Source organism: Atheta coriaria, unplaced genomic scaffold (genome assembly GCF_025399875.1).
Source record: "Atheta coriaria isolate IRGN ID8LTWV9N9 unplaced genomic scaffold, Caltech_Dcor_3.1 hic_scaffold_1_pilon, whole genome shotgun sequence".
NCBI classification, from domain to species: domain Eukaryota; kingdom Metazoa; phylum Arthropoda; class Insecta; order Coleoptera; family Staphylinidae; genus Dalotia; species Dalotia coriaria.
Window position 1 is genome coordinate 420,633 of NW_027045443.1, and position 8,541 is coordinate 429,173.

At 45.9% G+C, this 8,541-nt stretch overlaps 1 non-coding gene across 1 annotated transcript; it reads left to right on the top strand.

Moving 5' to 3' along the window:
• The first annotated feature begins 7,548 nt into the window (after positions 1 to 7,548).
• TRNAK-CUU (transfer RNA lysine (anticodon CUU)) lies at positions 7,549 to 7,621 on the top strand. Its single transcript has one exon. It is a non-coding gene; the product is annotated as a tRNA-Lys (tRNA).
• Positions 7,622 to 8,541: the final 920 nt, after the last annotated feature.

Below are 8,541 nucleotides of genomic sequence, written 5' to 3' on the forward strand. Positions count from 1 at the left end.
TTAATATGCAGGCGGTGGGTATTTCTATGTTGCGATATGCCCAAACTACTCGGTTAGCCGAAAACGCCGAGGGCACTCCGCGGGCCGCGTGTTCAAAAGGAATCAGGCCGACCTGACGAGCACTGGGAATGCGCACCACGGGATTTGCCACCAGGAAATTCCCAATTCGCACGCCAAGCCGCCGGACAAAAAAAAATCGCGTCCGAAAGAAAATAATTGACATCTGCAATATTCACGATGACACACCAGCCACCACACCAACCCATATCAAAGTTTTTTTCCTGCTGCTGCTCGGCTAGTGATGACTTTTTGCTCCTGGCGGCTTCACGCCTCATTCCGTCCGTCACTAGTTAAGCGAGCGTCGCGCAGTGATAAAATTATTGACTTCGGAGTTCGTTCGCAATCAAGAGTTTTTAATGAGTTGTGGCGCGGCGCTCGCACTCGGCATCGAGAAGCCGCCGCCGACGGTGGCTAAGTAACAATGTATACAAATAGTGTTTGGATATGAATACATTTGAATAATAACGCTGGCTGCGTCTCGCGTGCGCAGCTCAAATTTGAATAATTCGCATCAATCCGGCCGATACGTGAGCGAACACGCTCATATCAGCTCGGTACACACGCTAAATGCCCTCGAAATAATTTACGGACGAAACAAAAAACACTAGCGCGACTGTTGTTGTTGATGTTTTTGTTTACGTTCCGCTTTATTCAGCCCACTTGCCAGCGCAAACAATCTAATACATCAAGAGGCGTACGGAACATTGGGATCAATCTAGTTTTACAGCGATTATAGGGCTTTCCTTCGCCAAAGGGAAAAACATCCGCGCTAGTGTGCTTCATAAAAATGTAGATACAGTGTAGCACGTTGTTGAACATGAAAGCAAAGATCAAAGATCAAAGGCCCTGGCTAATGGCCATGCGCGCGGGTGATGGTGACGCACCGGTGCAATAATGGCGCGCCTGAGGCCCGGAACCCATCTCCAACAACAAGAATTAAGTGGACCCCACATGCGTGCCATTGTATATTTGCGCGCTTGCACCTGACGTATTTGCCATATTAACTGATCGGCCGCAACACATCAGCTTATGACGGCAATGATGCGGTGCATTGTAGCCCGGTGTGTTTACACGCCGAAACGGCCGTCATCCAACCCCTCATGCATATACATATCAATTGTCGCGTGTCATGTGGGCCATTCGCATAGCTCATGGTTATGTGATTCAATTGAGAATATGGTACTTGTGTAATAATGCAATTACGACACGTCTGCATGCATGTGGCATCGCAAAAATGCTTTTGTATCCAGGATGCGCTTTGTGCATTTATACCGGTGTCTTTTTTTTTGTAGGACACAAGAGTTCTGAATGGTTGGAAGCGGGTGGCGGAATATGATAGTGACGTTGATAAATTATGTTAAGTCGGCGGGGCGCGTCGCCCGCACAATGGAGGTAGTCAATCGTAATCCGAGAACGTGATTGTAATATGAATGCCGATCGATGAGCTGAAATTGTAAGCAATCAACAAGTAAGTACGCAACAAGTACTTGCCGCCACCGGTGCCGCCGCCACTGTTCATGCACCGTTCAATCTGTCTGCCTCTGCCGGCAGTTGCGTTTATACGTTTTAGATTTCCGCGATTTCCCTTTTCGCCCCGGCCGGGCGCCGCTGCCGCGGCGTGTTGACTTTGCCAAGTATCAAATAAGCGTATGTACATATTAAATTCGCACTCGGATTAAAATTTTCGCACCAAGCGTTTGTCGAAGTGGGATTTATTTTGATTTTCGGCGTTTGCGTGCCGGTTACGACCCACGCGCATTGCCATCAAATGATTCTTTGAAGTTCGGTTCACTGAAAGGTAGTGATTGGATATTTTGATGGTAGAGGAGTACGTTTACAAGGGACAGGAAAATAGAGAGAGAGAAAAACTAATCCTGCAATTATCCCTTATACTAACTGCGATTGAAAACAACCGATTGAGGATTAGAAAGCTAGTGAATCCTTTTTGAATTTTTTTTTCAATGCTTTTCCAAATATTTTCGTTCACGAATATCTAGTAAACTAAAAGAGATAGAGAAGAATGGATTAAAGATTCTTAATCTGCAGAGAATTCTCTATAAAATAAGCTAGTTAAATTTAAAACGAAGAAATAATTCATAAGAAATAATGAGCAAATGAGAGTCGGCTATACATTCATCCTCGTACGGTGCCCTGAATACGAGTCACTTCTAGCGCTAGCTTCGAAAGGTGCCGCCGAATCAAGTCACTTCTACCGCCAACTTCATACGGTGCCCTGAACACGAGTCACTTCTACCGCTAGCCTCGTACGGTGCCGCCGAATCAAGTCACTTCTACCGCCAACTTCATACGGTGCCCTGAACACGAGTCACTTCTACCGCTAGCCTCGTACGGTACCCTGAATCAAGTCACTTCTACCGCTAGTCTCGTACGGTGCCCTGAATCAAGTCACTTCTACCGCTAACTTCATACGGTGCCCCGAACACGAGTCACTTCTACCGCTACCGCAACTGCATAAAAATGCAGAAATCCTGTTTAAAAGTGCTAAAAGTGAGCATTTTCGTTTTTGCAGTTTTTCAATTGCTAATATCTCGTAAACTAAAAGCGATAGAAAGGAAGCGATTGGAAATACAACTTGTACCGCAAATAAAATGTTAATTCTTCGTGTTTCAGCGCCTGCATTCTGCGATTGAATAATACACAGTCTAGTAATGAATGCCAAGAATCGAAATTATAACCGCCTCTTAAAAAAATCCATCAGCGCAGCATTGAAAGTTTTCACGTCACGAACATACCTCAATAGAATTTATAAATTGTATAAAAATCGATTATCAAACGTACACACGTCGCTGGAGTGTGCGAGCGCAGCCGAACACGCGAAATCTATCGCCGGCGAAGACGAAGCAGACGAAAAAAGCAGCACAGGAAATTGAAATTGATTTACAGCGACGGAGAGCGCGCGCGAGCTTTCATCTTCTTCAATGAGTGAGTGCGTCTTTATTCGCTTCGTTAAATAAAGAAAATAATTGGAAATCGTATTACGGCGCGCCGTGCGCGGCGCGATAAGATCGATATTATCTCGACCGCTGGCCAGTCTGGGACCAGCCAGGGGACACACACAACCACCTGACACTGACACTCCGCTGATGCACGCCGGCTTCTTGTCGCGCATCTCCGAGACATAAGTAAATGTTAATATTATGTAAATTAGATTTGAAATAACATAAACGCGGTGCATAAATTTCGCAAACTAACTAGATTAACCTTATCCCTTCATTCTATCGTGCGCAATATCTGAAGACCCGAAGGAATACCATCGGGTCGCATTAGATATCTACGCGTACACCAAGTCCAAGTACGTACGTGCATGCATAATAAACCCACACAGCGGCGCGCACTGCACGAACAAATATATGACCCAGAGCCACACAACACAAAGTGACCCAAATAACACCCACACACACACACAGAGACACCTTCAACGCGCATCTCGCGCCATTAATCACTCCATCATTCCCACGCCGAGCGTTAATTGAACAACGCTCATATCTCAACGACGTGCGCCCAGCGAGTGTATGGACGCGCAAAAGGCGTAAAATGTTTATTTGTATCTCGCTGGATGCGGGTTATGAGTCCATGTCGACCCAGAAGGAAAGACGTAGCATGTTGTTGATGACATTACGATGCGGCCGTTGTTGCCACCACCCCGCATGACATAAAACCCAGCCACTGCGCGCCAGGAAGACTGAAATACATTTTTTATTGCACTCCTCAAATGTGCAAAGTGGAGCGCACGCTGACGCCTCACATTCCGGAATGTTTTACCTAGTTTAATGCCGCGGGACATTCAGATTTCTGTAATTAAACGCGCCGAATCTATAACACGATGTGGCAAGTGATGACGCCGGTGGGAGCGCAAATTGCACGCTTTTACGGGCAATCAAGGTAACACAGTTTTATGGTAAAATCATTCTTCGAGGCTGGTTTATATTGCCACCCGCAATTTCAATGCTGGGGTTTTATGCTTGCGACCACAATGTGCATATTGAATTGAGATGGAATATTGCTAATCAAGCTTATTTCACAATATTTCCGGCTGGAAACTTTGAAAGTGAAAAAATTTCACAAACGGCATCCAAGCTTTTATTCTTGTAAGATGACGACGCAATCAAATCGACTATACATCCATCGATGTATGCATCCCATACACGTCGCCCGATGCGAAAGTTTCGAGCGTTGATTTGAAAGTTAGCCGGGCAAAGTTCGCGATTGCGAAATTTCTTAAAAGCGCCTGAAATTGTAATGACATTTTCAAAGCGCGAGTGAAAAAATCGATAGCGCCGGTGCCGCCGCCCTAGACGCTTCATAATAGCTCCGCACTTATCGAAGTAATAAACGCAAAAAACACGATGTAAACGTGGACAATGTTGTCTAGCTCGCGCGCAAAGTTTCCCCAGCGCGCATGAAAGCATAACGAGCGGAATAAAAGCACGAAAAACTAAAGCGCAGATAAGCTCATAGTCCAGATACGACTAGCCGTGTATCCAACTTTTGTAGCGTGTGCATAAATAAAAATAAAAGCCAACGAGCATAACCATAGACAACCACTACGACTCGCACACAGGATTGCATTTTGCCGGTCAAGTCAAAGAGTGGCATGCATTCAAGTCGTTTGTTCTTCGTAAAACGGCGTGGTAGAGACGTCCCTGTAGATTTATCTATGCAGACTGTACACACAGATAGCTATTATCTACAGCGTCATTTACGCTTTTAATTTTTCTACATTCGAAACCATTTGAAAATTTTCACGCGGCAGGTTTCCCTCCGGCGGCCTTTAACTTTGAACGTTTCATGCAATACTGAGTGTTTGCTAATCGTTCGTAGGAAGCAATTTTTAGATGGGAAAGTTTGGCGATGGTGTAAAAGTTGTGCGCTATTGAATGGAATTAAATTCACAAACAGTTTACTTCCTTGCTTGCCACCACCAGGCGACCAGTCCCGAGTTGATAGTTTCGAGATTATCGCATTGTTTGCACGTTCGGTATGCATTATCACCCAACTTCCACACAACTTCCCGGCGTTTTTACGTTATATTAAAGTCTTTTTCACGTACGCCGCCCTCGCAATCTCGTGTCGCACACGCCGCACACTCACGCGATGCCGACGTATTTATGTACATTCGCGCGATTTCGCAATTCTGCATTCATACACACCACCTCTCCACGGGCGCGTGGCGCTCGTATATTTCGACAACAATACATCTCTGGCGTGCATCACACATTCAGAGAGTATAAGAACATCGCAGGCCTCGGCTCGCATTCCCCACTTTGTGCGCTGCCCGTCGCTCGGTGTGTGGGTGAGTAGGTATGCATTGTCGGCGGGCGAAGAGAGTTTGGTGGAAAATTGTTTGAATGCGCGCACAGGGGGCAAACGCGGCGACGATTGCCGGATTGCTGACAAACAACGCGCGCGAGCGGAAAAATTTTCATGCGGAATAAAACGCCAACAGCATTTTTAAGATCCCTGCACATTACGCAAATTGCCAGCTGAAGATTTTACACTTGCTTAACCATGCAAGTAGTGTCAATTGAAGCGTTAATTCCCGGGGCTTCATCCGACATTAATACAGCTTTTGTTTGAGTGTTAATAAACATGTTAAATTACTTATTGACACATGTTGCACCCGAAGTTTCGCCGAAGAGCGATTACTCAGGCACGGATTTACAAGTCGACGGCACAAAACTTTCCTGAGGGTGTAATGGGTAAACTTGCGGGGTGTATCAATTTGAGTGTTTTTCGTCGCCCGAGATATAGTGTAGCGCGAAGATTGAAAACCGAGCTGACAACATAATGAAAATAATGAAGGGATGGCTGTATTTTATCGCCGCTTGCTTAATGAATAGTTTAAGACGCCCCTAAATGTCACGCCGGCCAGACCGGTCGATCGGTGCGGCGCGGAATAGATCATTAACGGCGGGCGCACGCTTCTAATGGCTGAAACATTCGTAAACGCGAAGACGCGCCGCGACACGAACTTAATCACGTCACACTCAACGCCGCCCCCGCAGCAAATGTTTCCGCAATATTATGTTATGTGCGCGCGCGGGGGCGGCGGCGGGGGCGGGCAGGGCTGGGGCGATAACGCGCCCTTCACGCACGCAACCAGACAGACGCTACCATGCACGATGTAGCTCTTCAGCGTAACATATATGTTTTCGCACGAGTACAAGGTACTCTACACTCAACCGGGGATGCCGTTTGGGATGCGAGACTGTTGGTAATGGCAACGGCACGACGCACCACTTATTGCTCTATCGATCTGTCACCGAGCGAAATAAGTAAGCAAAGTACGCAATGGAACGCGCGCGCGGAAAAAACACAACAGCGCGAATTGCACATAAAACCGAATGATCTAATGACGCGCTTCATTATATTATTATCTGCACGCGCTCGCTGATGTCTTAAATACGCGCGAGTTTTTTTTTTATGTGTAATAAACTAAATATATGCATACCTTTCGTGGGTTTTTAGCGCGTTGTTAACTGCGAATGTCTCCTTTTACTGACCACATCTGAAAACAAAACAATTTACATTATTTTATTCGTCATTCTAAAGAATCGTGTTTATTTTAGCTCCTACAAGACACAGTTTCAATTAAAAATGTATTTTTACTTCCACTGTACTCGTAAAAGAGCAGAGAAATATTTTTTTTCATCAAAAGCAAAAATAAATAAATAGCTTTTCACTAGTTTCAGTGGAAATTGCCATTGGTAGCAAACAGTAAATTCAATTTGCGCAAAAATTAGAGTCACGGAAGGTCATCAAAGGCAACGAGCGCGCGCGCCGTGGATAGCAGTGTTTGATAAAGACCAACAATTTGAATAAATCAGTCGCAATTATCACAACTTTACTAATAAATACGAGCGGGCCGAGACCCGACTACATGTTACACCATCAGCACGCTTGGTGCGCGCGTCGTGGGGGCGGCACCGCACGAATTTGCATTAGATTAACTAATTACAGACACTTGTAAGAGGAGCAGCACGCCAGATGCGTATAATTAATAATCAATTAATTATTTTGTCCTCGCGCCCGCCGAAAACCGCGCGCCAAATTTATACGAAACTATGCCATTACACTAACCGCTGTGCACGCAAGTAAATATTTAAATTCCGGCGTGTTTTAAGGGCGTGTGCGAATCGAACGGATGTGGGTGATGATGGAATTTTAAATGCTGCAGGACAAACGTACGCGTTGAAAATAATTTTTGTGTTTTTCTATTTCTATCGATGTTGAAAGTTATTTTTGTATAAATTTTATGAGAAGCAAATTAAATCGACCGTTTCACGGTCATATTCAACTCAATTCTCATTAAACTGAACGCAATTCAATGCAGCAATTATTATTGTTGCCAGATACACAGTTATTATTCGAAATTCCAGCCGACATGTTGATATAAATCAGCTAAATGCGCAGAAATGCAATTAATTTGTCTGGTGCTGATTTATTCAGTAAAATCGTGGTTCCATGGCCCGGCTAGCTCAGTCGGTAGAGCATGAGACTCTTAATCTCAGGGTCGTGGGTTCGAGCCCCACGTTGGGCGCTTCTTTTGCACGTTTTCACACTAAACAAGTGGGTCAAAGTATACTTAAACACCCGAGCAGATATTTTAAACAATACACCGCGCGCTATTGAGTCGTCGCGCAAAAAAAAGGTGAGTTTGCTTCTTGTCCTCTTTAGCGCGCTACCTGTTGGTCCTGCACGTTTTTACTCGCGCGGCGGCGGCGCGCTCACATGGCCGTCGCGAGACACACGTTATCTGGGCAGGCTAGCCGGGGCCGGCTGGCGGAGGCACCGCACCGGTTAAAGGCCACCGCAGTCACGATGGCACGCCGCCGCCACCCGCGCCGCCTCTCGCTCTAATGTGTAGGCACGACGAGAAGCTTCGTTATTGATCCAAGGCACAGCGTGAACGATGTAATGTCTGATAAAGCTCACCCTGGAGTACTCTACTCTCGTCGGCGACGCATGCATGTATCGCGTGCCCCGATGCAACAGCAGAACCGGCGCGCGCGGGGGGGCGGCGATTTGCGCGGCCCACGCCACGCCGCTGATACTTTAATTTATTTACAATGCTTACATCCACCATACCATATCCAGCAAAAGCCTGTGAAGTCAGGCGCAAAAAAAAAAGTTGAAATTTAATCATATACGAATTACGACCGCCCCCACACGTGCGTTATCGTGCGTTTTATGACTTTGTGTATGCGTCGTGGGGCAATTTTTACCATATTCCACTCGAGGATCTTTTCGTCAACGACTTCCGGAGCTGATTCGGCAGAAAAAAAAAAGCGCCAACTAGCGGATAGTGGAAATTATGCAATATCAAGTGGTAATTTCAAATGCGCTAGTATATCAAACCCATTTCAAAACAATCTGTCACATGTCTGAACCAGTCGGTCGGGGCTGTCATCACAAAGGCGTAGCCAGGCGGCCGTCGAAAGCTGCGAAAGCTCCCGGAAA